This window comes from Furipterus horrens, unplaced genomic scaffold (genome assembly GCF_987537825.1).
Source record: "Furipterus horrens unplaced genomic scaffold, mFurHor1.1.pri manual_scaffold_5, whole genome shotgun sequence".
Lineage (NCBI taxonomy): Eukaryota > Metazoa > Chordata > Mammalia > Chiroptera > Furipteridae > Furipterus > Furipterus horrens.
The window spans coordinates 71,163,859-71,190,824 of NW_028327175.1; positions in this window are offsets into that span (position 1 = coordinate 71,163,859).

Genomic DNA, 26,966 nt, shown 5'->3' on the forward strand with positions numbered 1-26,966 from the left:
ATATTAATTCATTTTCTTTACTCAAAAACTATTTGTTAAGCATTTATTTTGCCAGCAAATGTTCCAGACTCTAGCAATAAGCAAGATTTACACTTCTTTCTCCATGGAGATATGTTGCTTATGCAATATACCCTCTACTAGATGAGTATTTTGCATCTCTGTTAGAACCAGTGAAGTAAGGAACATGGCAAGGCACTCTCCAGCTTGTTCACACTACGGAGCATGACTATTAATTTAGTATGTCTGACCCTGCTTGAACTCTAGGGTTTCTTTTCAATACAAAAGGAATACAAACCAACAATCTTGAAACAGAAAAGAAAATACACAAACATCATTTTTTCCCCTTAGGTCTGATGAAGTCATCCTGACATTTTTTGAGACATAATCCCATTAATTATTTGATATAAACCACTCATATTTTTAACATGGGAAAACACATTCAGCAACTAGAAACTTAAGAATCTTGTTAGCAAATGTCTTGCAACAGGATGTCTTTTCAATAAGATAGTCTTACAGATTTAGAGACTGGTTTGTAGATCATGTTGCATAAATTAACATGTGTTTTCTGTTTTCAAAGGGCATAAGCCTATGATCTCATTACTTGAGTGATTGTCTGTACATATAGGCCTCACTTAATTCTGTCTGCATCCCTGCCTCCTGAGACTCAATGGTTTGGCTGAACTAAGTGGCTGGGTTGGTGAAGCATGGTTTGGTCTGTGGGCCTCACTTTAAAACTGGTTTCTTTTTTCTATCCTAATGGCTTGGACAGAAAGAGCCCAGAGGTCTGAGAGGGGGGAAACCTAAAATATTTCCCTCAGCCCAAACTAAGTATAATGGTCAAAAGGGTTCTGGACAGCTGTGACATGTCTTGCATACCTTCCTCCAAAGAAGCCCCTTTTCTCCCTAATGTGAGGCATTGAAAAATTAATCCCTGCCTTTTGTCATCTAGTCATTATGGACTGAGTGATGCCTTTTAACCCTGTTGCAAAATCTGTTGCCCCCAGAATACAACAAGGATGCCAGCCTGTTAAATCAAGCATGCCATTGTCCGGGGGTTGCCAACTGAACTGGAGTCTGCATGATCCTTCCCCATGTGGGAAGGCAACCCTCCCCTCCACATCCCCACTCTTATTAGGGATTTCTGGACCCAAGGGTAGGTAGGACGATAATCATGTCCAGCTTGAAGCAGCTAGAGGAGCACGAGACCTTTGCCCATTGTCCTTTATAAGATTATAAAGGGTCTAAAGTCTGAGAGGGTGGGATTGTTATTTTTTATTGTTATAAAAAATTAATTAAATTTTTAAAAGAATAATATAGGAAAGGGTGAAGCCAGAGAACTTGTATGTATGACCCATGGTCATGGATTGGGGGTGTGGGATTGCTGGGGGTGGGGGGTGTTGGGCTGAGGGGACCAAAGGGGAAAAAATTGGAACTATTGTAACAATATAATGAATAAAATATACTTAAAAATAAATAACTAAATAAATAAATGTGTGGATAAATTAATTAAAACAAACAAAAAAAAAAGAATCTTGTTAGCAATCCTTACAGGCTAGTAGTTTGCTTGAAGGGAAAAAAGTATAATTATGACGGTCCTTATAGGGTTTGTGCTCTTAAATTCTTTAAATGCTGCTGTCATAAACAAATCCTTAGTCTAAACTAATACTCGTTTGCTACCCCTGTGCTGCCAATAATTGCAACAGAACTGTTATTTTAGAGTCTGAAGGATGAACTGAAATCAGAAGCACTTCTCATTTTGAGGTAAAAATACTTTACAAACAAGATATACTTTCTTCAAATTGGTTCAACTATGTCAAGATGTAATCTTGACCAAGATTTTTTGGTCATTTTTAATAAAGAACTAGGATATGTTGTTTGGTGATTATACCCATCCTAAAAGTAACTAATTTTTTGAAAGTATTTGAATTTGAATATGATCTGAATGTTCTATGCTGTTTTTTTTTCTTCATGCTATATTCCAAGTGAGAACCTGCTTTACAACATCTTTATTCTGGGACCCAGTTTAATGAAGCAGTTTCCATCTGGAATATTGCCAATCACTGTATCAAAGGACAGGTATTCCAAACGAATATCTGGCAGTTGAACATTTTCTCCTTGGAACTGGCACACACCAACCCAAGTCAACTCACCATGGCTGACTTCAGCAGGGTGAAGATATATAACCTTTCCACAGAGAGGAGTACCATAGAAAAGAAAACCAGACTATATAAATGCATAATCTTTACATCTACCTTGGTGGTACACTTTTGAAAATGAAATATCAAGGTAACATGTAACATTCTATTGCCAATCTCTTATATAGGAGTTATCAGCAAATACAGCAAATATTAGTGGTGAGAGAAGAAGTTCATATTTATTTTAAAGTGGTGATGCTGGCATGAATGAAAAAAAGAAAAAAGAAAAGGCTAATTTTGTCCTTAATGTTATATATCATTTTGGCAAATCTATTGAGTATTAAAAATGTATGTCATGAAATACTATAGTGAGTGCTATCTTTGTAAAGGTGGACAACAAAAATGTTTTAAGATCATGTTTTGACATTAAAAAAAACTAAATTGTACATCATCGTGCCTTATCTTGAGTGAGGGAAATCACAGGAGCATTGATGTGACAGTTAAACTGGAAACTCTGGATAATACACTTTCATGGTTTTTGTTTTTGTTTTCTTTTACTCAAAAATGTGTATATTCTATGTGATTTATCTGAAGTAATTCAAGTGGTTGATCATCTATATATTACATAAATATGATTCTCTAAAATTTGTATTATATTTAAAAGTCCTAGAATTAAGAAAAAAGAAGAAATAAGGAATTCAAATTTATGCATTTTCTGTGGAAAGGACTAATACATGATGGTAATAATTTATTACTAGTCAATGTTTTTCTCCCAGTGAGGAAAATAAAAAAATCACATTCTCTAAGCAAGACTAGTACTTTGGTAAATGAATGGCCCTTTTGTGCAGCCCTTCATCCAGGTGGATATAGCTTTTGCCATGGCACACAGCTTGGGTAGCAGGGTGTAGACTAGATTTCAGTTTTCCTAACTCTCTCAGCTAGCAACTTTGAGCAGTTCAAAACTATACAGATATTGAGGCTTGATATTTGAGAACTTATGACAGTTAAAGTTAAGTTTAATGGAATTGGCAACACCAAGTTTGACGAAGAATTTGCTGCTCCAGAAGCAAGTTTGCAGTCTAAGTCTTGCTCAAGTGCTCATGTCTACCCTGTGTGATGATCTGGCTGCTTGCTGAGCCTCGGGCTTATTCTCTTCCACTGTTAACCTCCATCAAAGGTTACATTCCAATAGCAATTACTGTACTTGTACTTTCTAAGTCATAACTTTACATCGCATGTCCATGCATTGCAAGTATTTGCTTCTTCACTGTGATAGTTTTGCATCCTGTATTCTACCTGATACAGCTTTTGAAACCACAATACACATTTTCATGTTTTTTGTGACAACAATGGTAATGCACCATGGAGAACTGCCACAGGAAGCACTGATGGGTAGCCCTGTTGTTTCTACCGCAATGTTTATAACAAGGCCATACTTCTTATGGGCTGTTCCTGGCATGGACAAAACGGCAGGTCCATTCCTGCAAAATATAGAACCTCTGACAAATGACTGGTTCATAAACTCTCCATTGGAGTGAACAAATATTTTTAGAGGTGTGCTCCAGTCTGACACGATTTCCACCCAATCTTCCTTCCTTCCTGCTCTCCTTCCTAGGAGTCAGACTTCAATCATGCCTCCTCCGACTTCCTCCTGTCTTTCCCTTACCTATATTTCTCCAATAAATATTTTGACAAATAAGTCCATTACCAAATTTTCTCTGATGACCTGAATTACACAAATTTTACTGAGATTGGTCTAAAAAGTAGGTGGTAAGATTGGAATTGGAGACAGGGTCAACCATTACCTCACAAGTGAAAATCATGTTGTTCTAAGTTGTAGGTATGGCATAGACTCTTGTGGCACAAGCAGTAGACTAATTGCTAATGATTTCAGCCCTTATGACATGCAAATATAGTTCCGTGAAAGTAAACACCATTTTAAGGGCAACAATTCAGGCTTTTGAAAAATATGAGGGTAGGGGAATCATTAAAAAAAAAAAAAAAAGTACTTCTACATTATACTGGTGCCCTGCAGAGGAATAATGAGAAACTGAGGAGTATAAACAAGCCATTATAGCTAAATGTGAGCTCCAGAAAATCTCCTTGGTAGCTTAAATGGAGATCTTCATCTCCTGGAGTGGAAAAACAGACACAGCAGCAAATTGAAAATTTGATAATTATTGTCTCTAAATTCTAGAGACATCTGCAAACTCCTTCAGGGCAGATATTTTGTGCAAAGATCAAAGCCTTTTTCTGAGGCCCTAAAAATAATTTGAGGACATCTGGAAAGGTATTCATGTAGATGGTGACTCTACAGATGTCCCTTAAGTGGCGAAGCTTGGAGAGGTGTCCCATCCCTGCCCAGTAAGGTCTGCCTATTCCACTCTTCTCTAAGACACTGCACAATTCCCCTTGTAATGAGACAGCAAGTGCTAACTTTAGTAGCTGCCCCACTTTTTTTCATGGCTACTAAGCTGGTAACTAGAGTTAAATCATATCAAAACACAGGTACAAATCTGCTGGGCCTAATAAAGAGAGGTACAATGTACTAAGAAATGCAAAAAATAGGAGCATATACATGCAGGAGCTGGGATGTGCCACTGCACTTGGATTTCGAGAGCACTTGATCAGAAGGATGGAATGCAAGAGCAGAAAAGCAAGAATTTATTGATGGGGGCAGCCCTAACAAAACTTGAGTTTGATATTGGCAAGGACTCTAGACAATGAGAATACTCTCCACTAGGGTTACTCTTAGAAATTTGGGAAAAGTAATGGCTAATATTAAGTAAAATAGAAATCCCTGAGTTTTCTTGTAAGAAAGTAGAGGAAGAAATAAGTGGGCTTGTTGGAATGAATATACTATGTGAAGTAAGAAGATGAACCATATGATTACACTCCAAAAAAGGGCCCAGATGTCATACTACTCATCAAGGCCATTAGCATGTGCTGATGACAGGGGCACAGGGGTCACTTACAAGTTTGATCATGCCTCTCCTCTGCCAGCAAGGGCTGACCATAGGAAAAGTTGTCTCAGAGCTGGATTTTATAATACCTAGGCAATGACAGGAGGGCAGGAGTTACTGTAATGACTGGCAGGGTCAAATGTAATGTAATGCAGCCAAGGGAACTTGACCCTCTCATTCTGGCACCTCATATGATGTGAATGTTGGAATGCTTGAAGTTGTCCAAGAGGTTCTATACACTGTCTTCACTTTTTTTTTAAATTATTATTTTCTTCTAGTTCTGATTGGTTTTTTGGTTCCTTATGTTCCAAATCATTGATTTTGTTCTTGGCTTCATCCACTCTACTGTTGTTTCCCCATAAATTATCTTTATTTCAATTAATGTATCCTTTGTTTCTGACTAGGTCTTTTTTATGCTGTTGAGGTCTTCACTGAGTTCCTTGAGCATTCTTATAACCAGTGTTTCGAACTCTGCATCTGATAGATTGCTTATCTCCATTTCATTTAGCTCTTTTTCTGGAGTTTTGATCTGTTCTTTCATTTGGGCCATGTTTCCTGTCTCCTCATTTTGGCAGCCTCCTTGTATTGGTTTCTATATATTAGGTAGAGGTGCTATAACTCCATATCTTAGCCTGGCCTTATGTAGTAGGTATCCTGTAGGGACTAGTGTCACAGCTTTCCCTATCACCCAAACAGGGTATTTAAGGTTCACTCTTCATGTGGGCTGAATATAGTAGCTGAGTCTTGATTGCTCTTGGCAGGTCAATGGAGGGATTTACCCAGTCCAGTCAGCTGTAAGGTTGGCTATGACCACTGACTACCAACCTCAGTCCTCTGTGGAGGAAAAGCTTTGCAGGGGCAGGTGGGTGTTGCTTTAACGTGGTCTGCATCTATCCACTGGGTGTGCGGGCTTTGGGATTTCCTGGGTGGTGAAGGCCAAGGTCAGCTGCCACCTGTGTTCTGCTTGAGGCCACCCTGCAAAAGCTGTAAAGCAATCTGAGGTGGCTAATACTTGTACTGGGCTTGAGGATTGCAGGCAAAGCCAAGCTGTGAATGTAGGTTGACTGCTGCTGGTGCTGGGTGGGGGGCCCCTTAGCTAGAGGTACAGGGGCTTGTGGCTCACTGTGGCTGGCTGTGGCTTGTTTGAAAAAATTTAAGACATTGTGAAGCATGAGCCAAGACCAGCCTTTCATATAGAAAAGTCACAGCTTGGGTGGTCTGGTAAATTGTGTGGGACAGAGCCCCAGGGGATCTCCAGGGTGGGGCAAACAGTGTTAGCCAGGTAGATGGAGTCTCTGATACGGCACCTGCCTGCTGGCTCTGTGGCTCTGTGGCTCTGTGGGGAGTGTTTAGAAAAAGAACAATGGTCTCTACTTGCCCTTTTGTCTGGGAGAAAGCTGCCCTCCAGCTCTCACCCTGATGATAAACACTTCAGTCCCTCCTTGTACCCCACTGGTGCCTTTCAAGCTCTTACCCCAGTGCTGGCACTCAGAGCGAGTGAGTCTGATTAAGTCTATGTGTGGGTTTTTTAAGAGGAAGTTTCTTATACTGACTCAATCCCCACTGATTTTCTTCAGGCAGAAGTTATGCAGACTTATCTTCCTGGCATTGGAACCCTGGGCTTGGGATCCTGGTGAGGGGCTGGGGCTCCTTGTTCCTGAGATAGCCCTTCTGAATTTTTATCCACCACAGGTGCATGTGGGACCAGCCATTCTGTGTCTGCACCCCTCCTACCAGTCTGGATGGATATGGTTTCTTTAATTCTGTAGTTGTCAGATGTTTAGTCTTCTTAATATCTGATGTTTCTGAGTGATGGTTGTTCTTTAGTTTAGTTGTAATTTTGACATAGTAGTGAAAGGAAGCGAGACATGTTTACCTAGGCCTCACTCTTGACTGGTAGTTCATAACTGTATTTTTTGATATTATCATAGATTTTGTTTTGGTCTTTACATGAGTTTACATAGTTCTTTCTCAATGGAGATCTACTCATTTTCTGCTTCTAGATCTAACCTGTTATTTCATTCTCAAAAAAGAAAAATTAAGTTCATGAACTTGCTAAACAGAATGGCCTCTCAAACACATCCATACTTTAATCCCAAATCTCATGACTATATCCTGTTACATGAAGAAAGAATGTGCAAATGTAATTAAGGTTATGAACTTTAAAATAGAGAAATTAGCCTGGTTTTTCTGAATGGGACCAACCTTATCACATGAGCCTTTGAAAGTTGAAAATAGTCTGTGCAAGGAGCACAGAGAGACCTCTAAACGAAACAGAGACCGCAGTCCTATAACTCCACAGAACTGGAGTTTACCAACAATCTTAATGAGCAGGGAGGTGAGTTCTTCCAAGAGGGCCCTGATGGGTGTCCAGCCAGCTGTCACCTTAATTTAGGCCTTATTAAACCAGGAGCAGAGAAACCAGCCAAGCCAGCCAGACTTTTAACTTATAATTTGTTTTATTTTAAATCATTAAAATGGTAATAATTTGTTAGAGAAGAAACAGAAACCTAATAGTGGACTATCCATAATCCTTATTTTTTGACACCCCAGGCAAATTTAATCATAACTACTTCTTGTGACCTGTGTATTTTCTCCATGCACTTATTTTATTAAACTTCATAACTTTTTAAAAATGCTCATCTTTCTTCCTAAATATAAGTCTATGAGATCCTCAAGGGTCTCATTTTTCACACAATTCCTGATGCCTTGTAAGGTAGTTGAACTTCTGAAATAAAGAGAGAGTATGTATTTAGTACAGGCACAGGCGAAGTAACACTTCACCTCGGAATGTGTGGTTTAAATACAACGTAAGTGATCAAACCAAAGTTCTTTTCTCTATTTACACATTGCAAAATCTTCTGCTTTCTCTTTGAGATAGTGAAATATTTTTAATCTAAATATATTGGTTTTCCTATATAAACTCCAAAGTACACAGAAAACATTTCGTAGAAATCTATTTACTTCTTATATTTCTTAGGAAAATGCCTTAGATGGAGCTTACTAAAAGTTTTTATGCCTCTATGTTTCTTTTTATAATGACAAAAATATTTTTCTATAGAGTAATCATATTATATATTCAAACACAGCTTTCAACATATCAGTTTTATAGCTAATCTTTAAAAACATTTTACAACAGTCTCCATAGCTGATAACACGATGGTATATAGGGTGGATGTTGTCATTGCTGAAATCCCAAAACAAATCAGAATTTCTATCTTACCTTCTTGAGTACTCTTGAAAATACCATATATCCCATCAGATTGCACTTAACTTTTTGCATTTGATATGAGGCCTGAATTTTATTAAAATGTGTAATACATATAATCTAGGTTACATTGCTCTTATGTCAGTCATTTATATATAAAATATAGCTATGCCTGGCAAGATCAAACACTCAATAAATGAGAGTATATATTGTGGTTTCTATGGTTTATTGTTAATCAGTTAATATTAATAAATAATGTTTTGGGTTTTATGTGATCCTTTTATGGAGTATGTACACTCTGGATATTTGACTTTGAAGAGAAAAAGTTTGCAATCATTTGAAACCATGTTTGACATTTGTCTCATTTCTTGTTATATAACAGATTATCTTAGAAGATAATGACTTAACAACAATCTTTCTAATATACCTCCTTTATTTGTGGTATAGTAATTCTGGCAGGACCTGGGTGGGTGATTCTTTTGTTTAATGTGACATCGACAGGAGTCACTTGGTGGTATTTGGCAGGCAGATAGGCTGGTCTGACGGGTACAGATGCCTTTACTCACATGTCTGCTGCTTTGGGAGGGATTTGGTTGGAAGGCTGCTTTTAGCTGGTTCCATTGACTTGAGTACCTATAGCAAACTTAGTCAGCACAGTGGTGTAAGAAGTCAGACTTCTTAGATGGTAAAAATACCAAGGGCAAATATTTTATCCTACAAAGGAGAAATCCCATGGCCTTTTGAAATGTGATATTGAAATTCTCATGGCTTACTTTCATTGCAGACTATTGGCTGATACAATCACAAGTTCATCTAGATTCAAAATGAGGAGATATTTTATGGAAAGAGTATGATAGAAATTGTAACCATACTTTAAAACTCACATGATTACATTTTGAGGGACATTGTTGTATCTGGCAAATTACCTATTACTAATAAAACAATATTTAAATTTAACCAGAAAATACTTCTGTGATTATGTAGTAAAAAAAAAAAATAAAGTAAAATTTTTTCAACCATTTCAAGTGTATAAATTGCATTTTTCTAAAGGCATAATTGAATGGCATGATCATGTATTTATATATGTCATTATATAATATGTTATATTAAAATTTCCATTCAAAATATAGTATTGAAATATACAATACACTTTTATAAGTATAGATTTTTTTCAGGTGGCTTATGAGTCCAGTGTATATTATATGAACAAATAACTAATATTACAGGTGAAAATAAATATTTCTGTAATACTGTAAATTTACTTAAACCTCATCTTAGAGAAGCACTAACAATTACATGACACATGACTGGATACCACAAGAGTAAGGCTCTCTACTTTTTGGAGAAAAGTAAGATTGAAAATATGCCATTATACAAATTCCAAAAAAGTAGAATTAATAGCCTCAGTGATTCCCAAAGCATCCATATTATGTATAGTGTATGTGGAAATTCTGAATGGGATCTCACATTCTATTTTTTTCTAAACACTTTAAAGTGAAACTGCCCTCTGCTGTAAAGTATTCAGATTTTTTCAAGACATTATGTTATAATTTTCAATAGAAAATAAGTTGTGTTTGGTAGGAATGACAGTAATAAAGGCCAATAACATGGACCTTTATTACTACTAGGTAACTCCATCCTGATTTATTTTTAAACACAGAAGAAAACAACTAAAGCACACACACACACACATGCACACACAGACACACACAGGTGTGTATTAATCTCTACAGTTGTAAAATAAATTAACACTGAGTAATTTTTAGTCTACATTTTAAAACAGGGCTGAGAAAATTCTGGTGAAATAACAAAATAACTCAAATTTTTGTTCTCTGGAATTCTCTGTGAGATTGTATATATTTCTTGTTTTACACTGCATAAACTAAATCCAATATTAGTGTCATATACAGGAAAAAGTTAGCAAGCATACATGTTGTCACGTATATTTGTACACACAAATTTTTTTCTGTATCTCCAAGGTCTAGAGTGAATATCTTCTCCTATCTTTTAATCTCTATGTTTCCTCTAATACAGTAACACAAACCATTGATAGAATTTATAGTATAGTATATATTCAAATAAATGTCTTTATGCAAACAACAAATATGTTTTCATATAAGAATGTTATAAAATAATAAAATAACAACAATAATAATAGTACAATAATGTATCTAGGGCAAAGGGTGAGACAGTAAAACTTTTTATTATAATGAATTATTCAACCATGTATTACAGGATGATAATACTAAACATCACTTGTTGTGAATCATACCCAATATGTGAACAGTCTTAAATGGTTAGCATTAAATTTCAAAAACAGAGATATTTTTAAACTTATCTAATTCAGCACTTTATTTTCTTCAAACTAGATGTCATGTTAGAATATATCTTAAATTGTCCCATAATTGTGGAGAAGTACCTGGACCACATAAAAAATTGTATTCTTGAAATAATGTTTATAAGAATATTATATCATTAATATTTATTATAAACTTGAAAGCAGATAGAATTGAAAATGGCCAATAAAAATCAAACCAATCAATCAACAAGAACAAAATATTTCTGATAGAGAGAAAAAGTAACAAGCTATTAATTAAATACATATTTTTTCATAAAAAAGAAAATTTATTACACTGATATTTCTTGTGTATAAGTTAGATTAAAAAATAAAACATACATGTAGTATGGTATAAAATATTAACAAATTATTGATAGATATAAAAAAAGTAGAATTAGGAGTTACTTTTCAGATAAAAGATAAAATCATGTCATCTTGAATATTTATACATTTATAGTATCCATTTTGTTTTTCTTTAGTTATATAATTGGCAGATATATTATCATCTAATTTAGTAGCTTAGGAAATAAAATTTGTAGCTGTGACTTTCATCCCTTTTATTGGTCTTACCTATATTAAGCAGGAACTGTTACCTTGTTTTATAATAAAGATCATATAATATTTTTAAATATCTAAAGTGCTTTAAGAAATATGGTAATTGAATAGTAATGGGACACAAACAATTTTTTACTATCCATCCTTGGCAGACAAATTCAAATTTGAATCTTAATTTTCCCATAGATAATGATATTGAACAGTCTATTTAACTTCTTTGACCTTCATTTTCTATCTCTTTAGAAAGTGGATAATCAAAGAAAACACTTTAAAAGGTTGTTACAAGGATTTAGTGAGTTCATATGCTTGCTAATGAAAATACACTTATGCCATCTAACATGAGGCAGAAATGACTGGACCATGTTTCTGAAGGGATCAGTTATAACAATTTACCTAATTTTATTATAACCTATCAGGAATCATGAGTGTCCTTAAATTCTAATTCTTTTCTGAGGCTAGTCAGAATTGGAGGTGTGGGGACAAAGTCAAGTCTCAGGGCTGTACTCAGGAAGTCACAAGAACTAATTCAGCTCAACAGAGATGCCAGTGTATAGCTGGAGTATAAATGTGGAACAGGTATGCTCAAGCCTCTCAAAGTAAAATCCTAATACTCAGGTTTCCCACCCCAGTCTTAGATCAACTCTCCTCCATCATTACTCCACAATCCACACTCCAAAATACAGTACATGTAATGTAACTAATCTCTTAAATTGGACTTTTGTTCCATAATTCGCTTTTAGTATGACATGATTTTTCACAGATGCGATTGCTGTGATCAGCCAGATTTACTTGTGTTTCTCAGATCTTAGTGGAGAAAAAAAAAGGTCCTATAATAATTTCAGTTTATATAAACAAGAATGTTAAGTGTGAGTCTGAAAAAAATCTGAGGAATGTAATATTGTTTCCAGATTCTAACCGTCAGAAACCCTGGAATGGGAGAAAATTAAAATAATGCTAACCTACTGAGTCATTTTTGACAATTCCCAATTCTCACAATTCTGGCTTCCTAGGAGAAACTTTGATAGAGATAGTTAAGCTAATTATGACAGCACCTCCATGGGACAGTCAGAAAACACCTAACTCAGTAGGAGAGTGAAAAAAATAGATCGTATCTGTGAATAGGAGGAGTGGTACTAGAAAAATTGTCAAACCTGAAAACAGGCAGAAGATGTTGCTGGGTGTTCTTTCACTGTGGTTCTGAGCTGGAAACTTTGATATATTTTATATTTACTGGACTATTTTACAACTATGTAGGAGTAGAATTTAATATATAGAGTTTTCTTTCTTTTCTTAATTTAATTTTTTGGCTAAAAAAGATGCAAATAATTTTTTTGGTGGAAAAGATAGCTCCAAGGTTAGGATATTAAGCAATTTTGTATCAAGGCCAACAATTAAATGCTAACATTCCCTCTTTAAATTGCCCATAAATACCTAGTTCCTCAAAAGTTATTTGAATGAAACCTTACACGTGTTCATTTTATATTTGCATGAGAGTTACAATAACACCTATGTAAAAATTATACTTTAACTATGTCTCTCTTGGGAAAGGACCAAAGAAATCTAAGCAGAAAAATGTTAGAGAAGTAACACTATTTACCGCATGAATTCAATAGTCAAGAAGAAAGAGTTCTTATTTATTAATCAGTTCCTGGGCATTTCATTGTTGTGAATTGTCCAGGTTATTGTTAAACATAAAATTGGAAGAAGCAAGAAGGGCTAGTTTGATGCACACGCACACACACACACACACACACACACAAAGAACTGAGACAGATAACTGACAGGGAAGATAACCAAGAGGCTCATCAGCCGCATTCTGGTGGGAAAGTATTTATTTCTTTATTGGGATTGTTGAGACATCAGAGTACTTGCAATGAGACAGAAATATGTATAAAGATTGACATTCACAAGCAAAAGAGAGTACTCAAGAAGTGTGTTGTACTTAATGAAATTACCAGTATATATATTTTCATTTTTGGTAAAAATTTAACCACATAACATATGTGGTTTTTGCTTTATATTGTTTCTTTGAATATGTTAAAGTAACTTCTCAGGATATTTGTGAGCATGTGTCCAAAGTTTTATTTTAAATCAACTGCTGGAAAAATATGCTTCTAAGAAAGCCATTCAAATATTTACATTTGGTAGTGCATCTTTGAAGAAAAAGGTGACTACATTAAATTGCTAACATAAATACAAGGGAAGAACTTGCTGAAGAGTGTTATGATAGCAATTAGACTGGTTAAAGTACCTTGCCACTTTAAATATTTAGCTTGAGGTTGTTAGCCTGGGTACAGCATGATAGCTCTCCAGGTTTAACTGAAACTTTCAGGATTATCTAACAATAAACTTGGCTCGAAATTATCTTCCAGAAAATAACTCAAATAGTTTTTCATGGGTTTGGGGGATATATCGTCGGCAGCCGTCCATCTCGAGAGACGATGGTGTAGCTTCTTAAGAGTCTATCTGCACCGCTGAGAATGGCTGTGCAGTCCGACTCGGGAGTGACACGGTATCTGTCTCCTCCCGTGTTGAATCGACATCTTACGATGATGCTGGAGTGTCCTCTCCAGTGAAGCTGAAGCTACAGAGCCTGGGCAGGGTGATATGGAGTGTCTGCTGTTGCCCATGCAGCAGACCCCCCCTCTCTTCGCAGCTGAAGGATCCAAGGGAAAGACTGAGTCAATACAGCTTGGCTTCAGGTGCGCCGCAGGAGTTGCCGGTGTTGACTACAACGTCAAACCGCCTTAGGGACTCCGGCTCCGGATTTTCTGTCGGGGTTTACTCCCTTAGCCTTTCCCCTGAAGAGGTATGCCATAAGGCAGCGGAGGTTTTTTGGAGTCAGAGTTTTCCTTCTCTGATGTGCCCTGACTGGAAGATCGAACCAGCGACACTTAGCTCGCAGGCCGACGCTCGATCCACTGAGCCAAACCAGCCAGGGTTTGGGGGATATATGTGTGTGTGTGTGTGTGTGTGTGTGTGTGTGTGTGTGTGAGATTATTTGATTATTTGCTGGGCTTTACATACATAAAATATAGGTAGTAAACACATAAAAAAAATTAATTCTTCCCCAAGAACCCAACATGATGCTAAGAATGACAGAAAATGAATGCCAAAAAGATCCACAATTCTGATTACAAGCAAAAAAATTTTATCACATGAATGTACACATACACATATTATTTTATAATCAGAGCATTCACCACTAACTGTAAAATTAAATGACCCGTTATTGTTACAGAGCAGGGTCCCCAGAATTTCCCAGAGCTCATGGTTTTGGGGGTGGGGGATGGGATTTAGTGAAGCACAGCCATTTTTCCTAAGACATGCCTTTGTATATCTATGGCTGGTAGCTAGTGTCTTAGTTATGCAAATTGCTTTGGTTCTTCCAAGGCTCCAAGGAGATGGGAAGGGTTTTGACTATAATATGGTGACAAAAGAGCTTACAATTTTCTACTAATGATCAGAACCATTTACCACACCCATTGCATCATAGTCCAAGGTCAGGGATTTAAAATTAAGGCAGCAGCCATTAGCAGGAAGAACCATATGGTTTTGAAAGGGAAAGGGAGAATGCCATGTGGTTTGTAAGGAGGTAAAGAGAGGCATGCAGTCTGAAAGAAGGAATGATCTGGCCATGTGGCCTGGGCTAGTAGAGAGCCAGCCTGCTGCTGCTTTAATCATGCCAACTTCAACTCACTCCAAAGCCTGGAGATCTGGACTTTTGAAACTTTTACATGCAGAAAGGACTCTGTTAAAACCTGGACTTCACCATGTCCAGTGCGACATGGCATATGCTTTCCTAAACTATTGTTAGGAGGATGATGACACCTGGACTATTATATGGAGGCTGATAACATCATACCCCAGATCCTGAAAGAAAGAGCTGACAGATAGAAAATGGGGAACTTCTGGGCTTGTTTTTGGCTTATAGCCTTTTGAGTACCAAGGGTAGTGCTAGGTCTCGTGGGAGAACAGGGCTCTGAGCTGAAGTGCTCACTGCCCTCCCCAGTGTGGAGTATTGTAAATAAAAACCTGTTTTCCTCCACACTAGTTGTTGGGTTTTATACCAAGGCATCACATGAAAAACAAAACAAAAAAACCTTTTGCTTAGTAACACTATTACATTAGAAATAATTCTTTGATTTCACCCCCCAAGCATTTTAGGAGCACTCAGGGCAGCAAGCAGTATTTATTTCTGAGAGCAATAGTTTCCAAAAGGCTTTCCTAAATTGATCCCTACCTTGTGATATATGAAATGCCCCCGACTCCTTCTTAAATTCATTGTTTCTCAACTCTCAAGTTCTACATAGTTTTCAACACCTACTACAAATGTTCCCTGATCCTGCAGCCTGAAATATTTCTCCCTTCGTTGATGTTTCTAGGCACACATTTCATATTTTTCTTAGGGTAAGCATCACTTACTACCATCTGTTAAGTGTATTTATACCTTTCCTTCCCTGTTGAACTCTAACCTTTTTTATACAACATTTTATTGTCTAACCGCCTTCATTTTAATTTTGCTCTGTTGCCTGAACCAATACCTTATATCCATATGGTATAATTAAGATTTTGCAAAATGTGAAAAACAGCCAGGCTTCCCCTGTGCTTAGCTAAAGATCATGTGTGATGTTGGTCATGTATCTCCACAAAAATGACACAGCTACATCTTTCTTTCCTGATTACAGGAGGACACAGCCCCGGGGAGCTAGAGATGACAGTGAAACACTGGTAGCTATTTGGGTATTCCTATAGTCCCCAAAATTCTTGAGAGGATCTCCTTTCCCACAGGTTTGTGGAAGAAAAGGGACCACATACTAAACCCAAAAAGCTCAGGAGAGGCCTATGTGGTGACCTTACAAACTCAGAGACCTAAAGTAACCACATAGGATGATCTGAACATAAAAATTCCTAACTTAAAGAAAATCATAGCGGGTAGTCATGTCTTAGGCCAGTATTTTTCCCTTAGAAAAGTCAATCATTTTTACTTGTTATCCAATTCCAGAGGTTCACTACACTCACACCTCCTTTACTTCCTCCCACCTCCCTAATATATTCCCAATGGATTTCATGTAACCACTTAGGCCTCCTATTTGATTGTAATATATAAAATAAGGTGCTAAACTGCCATTCTCCTGAGCATTACCTCAACTTGTTGAAGTTTTGCTTCCTGGCAATTGTCGTCAGTTTGGCTCAAATAAACTCAAAAAAATTCTCTACAGGTCTGAATGTTTCTTACGTTGACAGGTTAAAGGACTGAGAGTTAATTCCCTGTTACAATCACTTGCCCCTAAAGCACCCACAGCTTTTCAAGCAAGCAGCAGAATCTTTTTCTTGCTGACAGATACCCTCTGCACAGTTTCAAACACTAAGGCCAGAGCACTATCTATGCCTCATTACCATTTAAATAGGCTGATCAATGAGAATTAGCATGTAATTTGAATTACAACACCACCTCCTGCTTCTTAGAGCCTGAATCCTCCAAACTGCTCTAAATAGCTGCTACATTTTCCAGTGAGGATTCCTCCCTCTCTTCAATCTGAAAACAGGTGTATGCCTGTGCTTTATTGCAGGAACTTTAATGGAGAGATTGGTCCGTGGCTCTGCCTACTCTACATCTGCATCCAGTATAAACTACTGTCCTGTTCCAACACCAAACATGTAATAGCAGCCACCTCAGCCAAATCCTAAAATGAATATTTTGATGTGATGTCGTCTTTAGTTTTAAGTCTATAATCTCATTACACCAATTTAACCAATAAATAATGTCATCGGTGTGGATCAGTGGACACAATATGCTGAGGAGGGATTCAAGGGCTCTGATGTCTACTCACTAAGCATGGGAAACTTGAAGAATAACAGCAACAATACAACAAAAAATTGAAATGAGAAAAAGATAAAAATAAATAAAAGCCATTTAATTCACCAAGTATGCATGTTGCCTGCCTTGTCTATGAATAAAACTTTATGAAAATTAATTATGTGATGATGTGCATGAAATAACTTTTTACATATTACTGTGTCTTACAAATATACAGCTTTATTGTCATTGGCCTAATTCACTCTCATAGTAGGATTGTTATATAATTTGACACACTTATTATTGCTGTTTATATAGGCAACCACTTGAACATATTTTCCTGTTTTATAGTTAAGGTAGTAAAGAAGCCCTTCCTTGGATCCAGTTGTAATTGCCAGCCACAAAATATATGTGGTTTCCAGATGAGGGTTCACATATTATTTAAATTATGATGATATAATATTTTCTCTTGAACACCAACCAGTATTCTTTGGGTCCTCAAGTAACTTCTAACTCTAAGAATTAATAATTTTTATTTAGTTGAAAAAGGAATGACAGTGTTATATTGTCTGGCACCATAAACTATTTCTACATCTATATACTGATGTTGCATTTTCGGTTCCATCACACTATTTTCAACTAAAAGTGCAATTTCTTGTTAAATTTTCTTTGTTTGTCAAATAGTCCAAGTTTCCTTGAGGACACAGAATTTATCTTTCTCATTTGTTACTGTATCCTCAGCACAATTATAGTTCCCAGACCACAGTTAACTTCAAATACATGTGTGTTGAAAAATTGAACAATTGTGTCCCCAAGTAGGTAACTTGACTGCCTAGGTTACCCAAAATAAACTGAAGTTGTTTTGAAAACACACAGTGAAAGTTTTGTAGCCTACTTTCCCATCCAGATTACTACCTGTAAACATCTCCTACATAAAAACAAATGCATAAAAACAGCTTGGACTGGAAAAAAACTACAGAGGATTTTAATGATGCTCCCAGATGGTATATTGCTCTCTACAGTCACTTTTGATGATAATGGGGCATTGAAATTCCTAGATCTCTTAGAAATGTGTAGGCTAAGAATCTATTTCTTAAGTATATACCTATAGAAAACATTTTAAAACCTTTTTATTTTGAAATAATTATAGATTCATAGGGAATATATATGGGGATAAAATATTAAACCACTTTTGCTAACAAATGGTTTATTTTTATGTCCTCTTATCATTAAGGAAACAGTGCATCATTATTTAGCCTCTGAAATAATCTTGTATTTCCAAGTATTTGAGGTAAGTTTATGGGATCATTCAAGGGAGCAAGAAAACAGCAACAAAAACAGCAACAACAACAACAGAAAACTAGAAAAATCCCTTGCTTTCTTTCCATTAAATCTTGTTTTGATTGGTGATGTGGGCAGTGTATAAGAATATAAGCCATTTTTCTAACTTTATTTATTATTTTCTGTATACTCCAAGTTATATTATTTACTGTATCCTGAGGTCCCTGCCATGGTTACATAGTCAAGTTAAGATTATATTCTAGAATTTTTTTTCTTGTTCTTCAAATTTCTGTGCATTCTGTCTGATCATATTAAAAAGTTAAGAATATATTTAAGCAAAAATCGACTTCAACTGGGAAGAACCAAATTCTAAGTGGTTAGGATGCTCCACCAAAAGGAGCTGGGGGAGAAACTTTATTGAGAGAAAGTGGAAGAAAAGGAAAGAGATTATTGATTGACTAAAGCTTAAAGCCTAGTTGGCTATGTGTGATTGGTTGTCCTTAGATTTTGATTTTGTAATCCTCAGGCATTTAAAGGCTTAACCTGGGTTTGCTTAAGAAGGCTGCCGTGCCATAAGAGCCACCTCAGGCTGATGACCTCCTTGTTTAATTAACTAAACAAACCTCAGAAAACAAATTTAAGCATCATAGGCTCAGTATGGCCTTCTCTAACCCCTTCAGCTAGATGAATTTCTTTAGTCTTCTAAATCCTCCCTTTCATGAATGTATGCTTTTTTTGGAGCTCAGGTTCACTTTCTATCTCATGTAGGACTTACATATGTATTATTATCTTCCCTTTTGGATCATCATCTCCCTGAGAGCAGGATGCATCAGTAACCCTTTTTATATTTCACTACTTTCAATTGACAATTAGAATTTCTGAGAGAGTTCATGAACATTTAAAGTTACGTACAAAAACATCTAACTTTGTTTCCTAAACATGATATTGAGAGAGAGGTTCTTATACTTCTGACTTAACTCAATTTAAATGTTTCATCTTCTGTTATGCTAAAAATAAAGTTCATGCTAGTAGGTTCAAAGTTTTAAATTCTTAGAAATAATTCTTGTTAATAATAAATTATAATAAATTTATATAATAAATTATTATAATAATAAATTATTATTATTATAAATAATAATAAATAAATTCTTGTTAGAAATCACATTTAAATTAAGGTCATTTATTATGGACATAGCCTGTATTCCGGAAATGGTGATATAGTACTTAGCTGGAGTTCTAACGCAATTTATTTCTTTATCAGAAAATATTCTGGAAATGGCAGAGTATCTGGGGACTCATTGTCTGTATCCAAATTAAAATTTGTTACTATATTACTGAATACTAAAACATAGGCATTATTTTCATTTTTATTATCGGTTGTTATTATTCCTATATATTTTTATAGAACATAGGAAAATTGTATAGTAAATTATTAATTTAATAAATTATTAATTTAAAACATTGTGAAAAATCACCACCAAAAGTAAATAAAAGAAAATCGAGGAAGGACAAATTGATGTAGCCAATGTTTTTTTCTTTTCTAAAATGTAAATCATTCTTAGCTATTTGTAGCTAAAATATAAAAAGCATAATATTTGTAACTTAAGTTACAATATGATTAGAGCTCAGGATATATATACATATATACATATAAAAATAGGCTTTCTGGGGCTTTGAAACAAATAAAGATTCATTGTTCTATTGAGAGGGTATAATACTTGTTTTTCTTAGATATTTTCATTGATCCATCAGTGATAATTTATGCAAATTAATGCAGACTGAAATTTATTTTAGAAACACGTTGGAATTATTTATTTAAAGCTAATATTAATTTTGAAATAATTGGAAGGGATACAAGAATATGAAGAAATGAGTTATAAATTGATCAATAAAATTAAATTAAAAAAATAATTCTCTTATTTACAAGTATCACCAAAGCAAATAGGATTATTTTCTCCATGAGTCTTTTTTTTTGACACAGAAGTTTTTATTTTTTAAATTTTATTATTTATATATGCTTTATTGATTATGCTGTTACAGTTGTTCCAATTTCTTTTCCCTTTGTTCCTCTCCACCTAGTCACCCTCTCCTTCCAGTTGTCCCCCCCTTAGTCCATGCTCATTGGTTGTGCATATAGTTCTTCTCAACCTCTTCCTATCTACACCACTTCCTCCTACTATGCTTCTTAATTCCTGAAACATCTCCCTCCCTTTCTCCCCTTCCACTTCCCCACTGACTTCCCCCCAAAATGTTCCCCATTCCTATAATTCTTTTCCCACTCTCATTGCCTACATAGTCTGCCTTTGTTTCAATTCCCTAGCTTCTGTTGTTGGTTGTTGTGATACAGTTTTCATTCTAATGTTCAGAGTTTTGATCCTCCTTCTCCTAAACAAGTCCCTTTAATATTTCATATAACAGTGGTTTGGATCTGATGAACTCCTTCAGTTTTACTTTGTCCTTTCTCTGCCCTTATACTCTGAATGACAGCTTTGCTGGATAAAGTAATCGCGGTTGTAAGTTTTTGCTTTTTATTACTTTGAATATTTCTTGCCAGTCCCTTCTTGGCTGCAGAGTTTCTTTTGAGAAATCAGCTGATAGTCTTACTGGGACCCTTTTGTACGTAATTCTCTTCTCTCTTGCTGCTTTTAAGATTCTCTCTTTACCCTTAATTTTTGACATTTTGATTATAATGTGTCTTGGTGTGGTTCTCCTTGGGTCCAGATTTTTTGCAACTCTCTGTGCTTCCTGGACCTGTAAGTCTATTCCCTTCCTCAAGTTGGGGACGTTCTGCTTCATTATTTTTTCACATAATTTTTCAATTTCTAGTTCTTCTTCTTCATCTTCTGGTAGCCCTATGATTCCGATGTTGTCCCTCTTATAGTTTCTGAGCCTCTCCTAATTCTCCTCACTTCTCCTTTCTTCTTTCTGCACTGGTTAACTGTTTGTTTCTTCTCTATGTTCCAATTTGTTGATTTGATCCCTGGTTTTCTTGCCCTTACCACTATTTTCGTATGTGTTTTCACTCATTTTAGCAGGACTAGCCTTCATTCTTTCCCTGCCTTGCTTAAGATAGGCTGTTAGGTCTGTAAACATTTTTATAACCAAAACTCTGAACTTAGCCTCAGAAAGATTTCCTATCTGCTACTTCATTAGATTAGATATTTTCTGTCTGGTCATCTGCATGATTGGGACCTCTATCATAATCTGTGCCATCCTGACCATTTTGTGTTTACCTTTGCTTCCTGGGTGGGGCTGTCACACCTCCTAAGCTATAGGGGGCAGAGCCCCATTCACTCATCACTACTGGGCAACCCTTCTCACAACACTGTGGCATTTTGTGTGCAGGCAGGGGTCCAAGATGGATTTCTGACTTCCGGCCAAGATGGAGGCCTAACAGACATGCTGCATCTCCATCCACAACTAAGAAGGAATACAACTACCTCAAAACTAAAAACAACCAGAAGTTTCAGAAAACCAAAGTGCATGGAAGTCCAGCAAACAAATATATAAAGAAGAAATACTCATCCAGACAGGTAGGAGGGGTGGAACCAAGGCAGAGAGGATGTGGTGTGTTGATGGCAGCAGTGGCAACAGCAGCAGGCCAGCAGAAAGCACAGTTACATGTTTTAAAAAGTCAGGTGGGACACCTGGGGAGTGTTCCCAGCTCCTCCCCAGACCACACAGCTCACTGTCCCAGCACTGAGGAAAATCAAGCCTCATTGCTTTTTATTGTGCAAACCAGTGGGGGTCGGGATGGAGGCAGAAACTGCCAGTCTCTCAGCAGAGTCTACTTGTTTAAAGGGCCCTCAGATACCTAGACCATCCGCAGACACGTCCACTCTGGGAACGAATGCCAAGGAAGCAGTTGAGGGGTGCCAGTCTAGAACAAACGTGGGAGAAGTGCCTGGAAAAGGGATGAGTGCTGGGCAAGCAGCATTGTTCCTTCTCAGACCCCTCCCCCACATACAGCACCACAACGTGGTGAAACAGGTTGCCCATTACTGACAAATACCTAAGGTTCTGCCCCTTACAACATAGTAGGAGCAACAGCTCTCCCTGGGACATGGAAGCAAACAAACACAGGAGACTTCTGGCCAAGATGGAGGCTTAGACTGACACGCTCCATCTCCCTCCACAACTAAGAAGGAATACAACTACCGCAAAACCAAAAATAATCAGAACTTCCAGAAAATAAATGGAAGTCCAACATATGAAGTTATAAAGAAGTGGTGCTCATATGGACAGGTAGGAGAGGCAAAGCCAGGGTGGAGAGTTCAAGCTTTGCTGTTCACGGCAGCAGCATCGATGGAAGCAGGACAGCAATAAGCACAGACACCCATATTTAGGGGGAGGTGAGAAGTGCTGGAGGAGAACCCCCAGCTGTAGACCAGACCCATCAGCTTGCGATTCCAAAGCCAAAGAAGGCAGACCTCCATTGCCTTGGACTGTGAGGCCCAGAGAGGGTGGGGATGGAGGAGGAGGTTTCTGGTCTCTCAACGGAGAGTGAATGGCAGGAATCCATCTTGGACTGCCACCCCTGCAGAAAACACCACAGAGTGGTGAGACAGGTCGCCCAGTTGTGATGAGTGCACGGGGCTATGCCCCCTATAGCGTAGAAGGTGTGACAGCCCTGCCCAGGAAGCCAAGGTAAACACAAAACGGTCAGGATGGCACAGATTATGATAGAGATCCCAATCACGCAGCTGACCAGACAGAAAATATCTAATCTAATGCTCAGCAGATAGAAAATCTTTCTGAGGTTCAGATCAGAGCTTTGGTTATAAAAGTATTTACAGACCTAACAGCCCATCTTAAGCAAGGCAGGGAAGGAATGAAGGCTAGTCCTGCTAAAATGAGTGAAAACACATACGAAACTAGTGGTAAGGGCAAGAAAACCAGGGATCAAATCAACAGATTGGAACATAGAGAAGGAACAAACAGTTAACCAGTGCAGAAAGAAGAAAGGAGAAGTGAGGAGAATGAGGAGAGGCTCAGAAACTTATCAGACAGCTATAAGAGGGACAACATCAGAATCATAGGGCTACCAGAAGATGAAGAAGAAGAACTAGAAATTGAAAAATTATGTGAAAAAATAATGAAGCAGAACGTCCCTAACTTGAGGAAGGGAATAGACTTACAGGTCCAGGAAGCACAGAGAGTTGCAAAAAATCTGGACCCAAGGAGAACCACACCAAGACACATTATAATCAAAATGTCAAAAATTAAGGGTAAAGAGAGAATCTTAAAAGCAGCAAGAGAGAAGAGAATTACGTACAAAGGGGTCCCAGTAAGACTATCAGCTGATTTCTCAAAAGAAACTCTGCAGCCAAGAAGGGACTGGCAAGAAATATTCAAAGTAATAAAAAGCAAAAACTTACAACCGCGATTACTTTATCCAGCGAAGCTGTCATTCAGAGTAGAAGGGCAGAGAAAGTGCTTCCAGGACAAAGTAAAACTGAAGGAGTTCATTAGATCCAAACCACTGTTACATGAAATGTTAAAGGGACTTGTTTAGGAGAAAGAGGATCAAAACTCTGAACATTAGAATGAAAACTGTATCACAACAACCAACAACAGAAGCTAGGGAATTGAAATAAAGGCAGACTATGTAGGCAATGAGAGTGGGAAAAGAATTATAGGAATGGGGAACATTTGGGGGGGAGGTCAGTGGGGAAGTGGAAGGGGAGAAAGGGAGGGAGATGTTTCAGGAATTAAGAAGCATAGTAGGAGGAAGTGGTGTAGATAGGAAGAGGTTGAGAAGAACTATATGCACAACCAATGAGCATGGACTAAGGTGGGGGGGCAACTGAAGGGAGGGGGTTACTGAGTGGAGAGGAACAAAGGGAAAAGAAATTGGGACATCTGTAACAGCATAATCAATAAAGCATATTAAAAAGAAAAAAGATGGTTTCCTTTCATTCTCTCTCTGCTGAGAGACTGGGAACCTTCTCTTCTGTCCCCACTTTCTCCAGCCCTCACAGTCTGAGACAATAGGGTCTGCCTTCTCCAGCATTGGAATCATGAGCTGACAGGTCTGGTCTGCAGTCAGGAGTGCTCCCCAGATGCTTCTTGCCACTTTTTAAATACAAGTGTCTGTGCTTACTGCTGTCCCATCGCCACTGACACAACTGCTGCTGGCAGCACAGCTTGGCCTCTCAGCCCTGGCTTTGCCCCTTCTACCAGTCCAGACGAGCACCAATTCTTTATAATCTCATACATTGGACTTTCATGTAACTTTATTTTCTGGAACTTCTGGTTATTTCCGGTTTTGCGGTAGTTGTATTCTTTCTTAGTTATGGAGGGAGATGGAGCATGTAAATCTAGGCCTTCATCTTGGCTGGAAGTCAGCACCTCCTTTCCTCCATAAGTATCTTAAAGTCTTTATTACTGAGTCAGTGATTTAAATGACTTAACAACACACCATGATAAACTCAGAATTGTGTTGTTGATAATACAATGCTTTACCTTAATAAATATATTTGAAAATTAACTATGTGTCCATCCATGTCTAAATTTTCTTTCTAAAAGTAACAAATACTCAGCTATTTCTAAGTTTAAAATTTTATCTTTTTTTTGACACACAACATAAAATAATGCTTTGCTATTGGATGCCAAAATTTCAATGAAAGCTTCAGTCAAACAATGTCCCTCATATCCAAATGAAAACAGGTTTAATATATGTGTAATCCTAGAAGAAAAATCTTGTATAATAATAAGTAAATGGTGTCTGTTAAGACTTTCTTTTTATAGAGGTTTAAGGTTCACAGCAAAATTGAAAGGAAGGTACAGAGATTTCCCACATGTGCTTAGCCTCCTACATTATCAACTTTCCTCATGAAAGTGGGACATTTGTTACAACTGACAAGTCTACTTTGACACACCATAGTCACCCAAAGCCCAAGGTTAAACTTAAGGTTCATTCTTGGTGTTGTGAATTTTATAAGTTTGGAAACATAGATAAAGACATGTATGATACAGAATATTTCAATTGCTCTAAAAATTATCTGTGTGGCACCTATTAAACTTATGCCCCAATCCTTGACTATTTTTACTGCCTTTACAGTTTTGCCTTTTCCAGAATGTCACATAGTCAGAATCATATACGAGATCAGTCCAGAAGGTATCCGGCATGTAATATGAAAGAAAAATAGAGACATTTACTGAAGAAGATACAAGACACAAAAAACATTGTACCTAGGACAATGACACCTTAGTTCCCTTCAAAATAGTCACCTTGGGACCTTACACAATTCTCCCAATCTCCATCAGCTGCCCCGTTATATTTTCATGAATCTCACTGATGGTCTGAAATCTCATCCCTTCAAAGGTGATCTTAGTTTTGAGAAAAGTCAGAAGTTACAGGGCCCCAAATCTGGGCTGCAGGAAGCTGAGTCACCTGGGTCATATGATGTTTCACCAAAAAAACTCTGCACAGGGCATAATGCTTAAAAGCAGGCACGTTGTTGTAATGAAGCTGTCAGTCACCAGTTGACCATAGATGCAGCCTTCTGAATGATCTGAATAGTTTCTGTGGGTGAATGTTTAAGCTTAATGCAAAATTTGATGCAGATTTGTTGCTCTACTCCCTCAGTCACTTTGAATATCACGACCACACAGTACATGCTCACTCATGGCATCTACCAGCCCCACTGACTAGTACAGTAAAGTTGTCATTGTTCACGCATGTGTATTTTACCGATATTGCGCAAACCATTCTTGTTATATTAATAATGGCTGGACTTTGTTCTGACAGACCTCATAGAATATATACTTCTCAGATTGGCTTTTTCTATTAGTAATATGCATTTAAGATTTTGTTGTGTATTTTCATGGGTTGACAGCTCATTTCTCTTTAGAGCTGAATAAAAATCTATTTTTTGGTATACTACAGTTTACTTGTCATTCATCTAATGAAGGTCATCTTGGTTGCTTCCAAGTTTTGGCAATTATGAGTAAAACAGCGATAAAGAACTATGTGTAGATCATTATGTGGGCAATCTTTTCAACTCTTTTGGGAAACTACCAAGGAATGTGATTACTGGATCATGTGGTAAGAGTATGCTTAGTTTTGTAAGAAACCTCCAAACTTTTCTCCAAAGTTCTATACCATTTCATGTTTTCACCAGCAATAAATGTGCATTCCTATTATTCCACATCTTTACCAGCACTTATTGGTTTCAGTGTTCTGAATTTTGGCCATTCTGAGAGTGTGTGAAGGTATCTCATTGTTGTTTTTATTCACATTTCCCTGATGACGTATGTGTGGAAATCTCATAATTTTATCTGTCTTCTATACATTTTTTAGGTGATGTGACTCTCAAGGTCTTTGGTCTATTTTCAATTGGACTTTTGCTTCCTTATCATTGAGTTTTAAGAGTTCTCTGTATATTTTGGATAACAGTCCTTTATCATATGTGTTGTTTGTAGTATTTTCTCCCAGCTCATGTCTTGTCTTCTCATTCTCTTGACAGTGTCCTTTCCAGAGCAGAAGTTTTGAAGTCCCATTTATCCATTATTTCTTTCATGGATTGTGCCCTTGGTACTGTATCTAAAAAGTCATCTTCAGACCCAAGGTCATCTAGGCTTTCTCCTATGTTATCTCTAGCAATTTTAGTTTTGTGTTGTACTTGAATGACTGTGACCCATGTTGAATTAATTTTAACAAATGGTGTAAGGTATGTGTCTA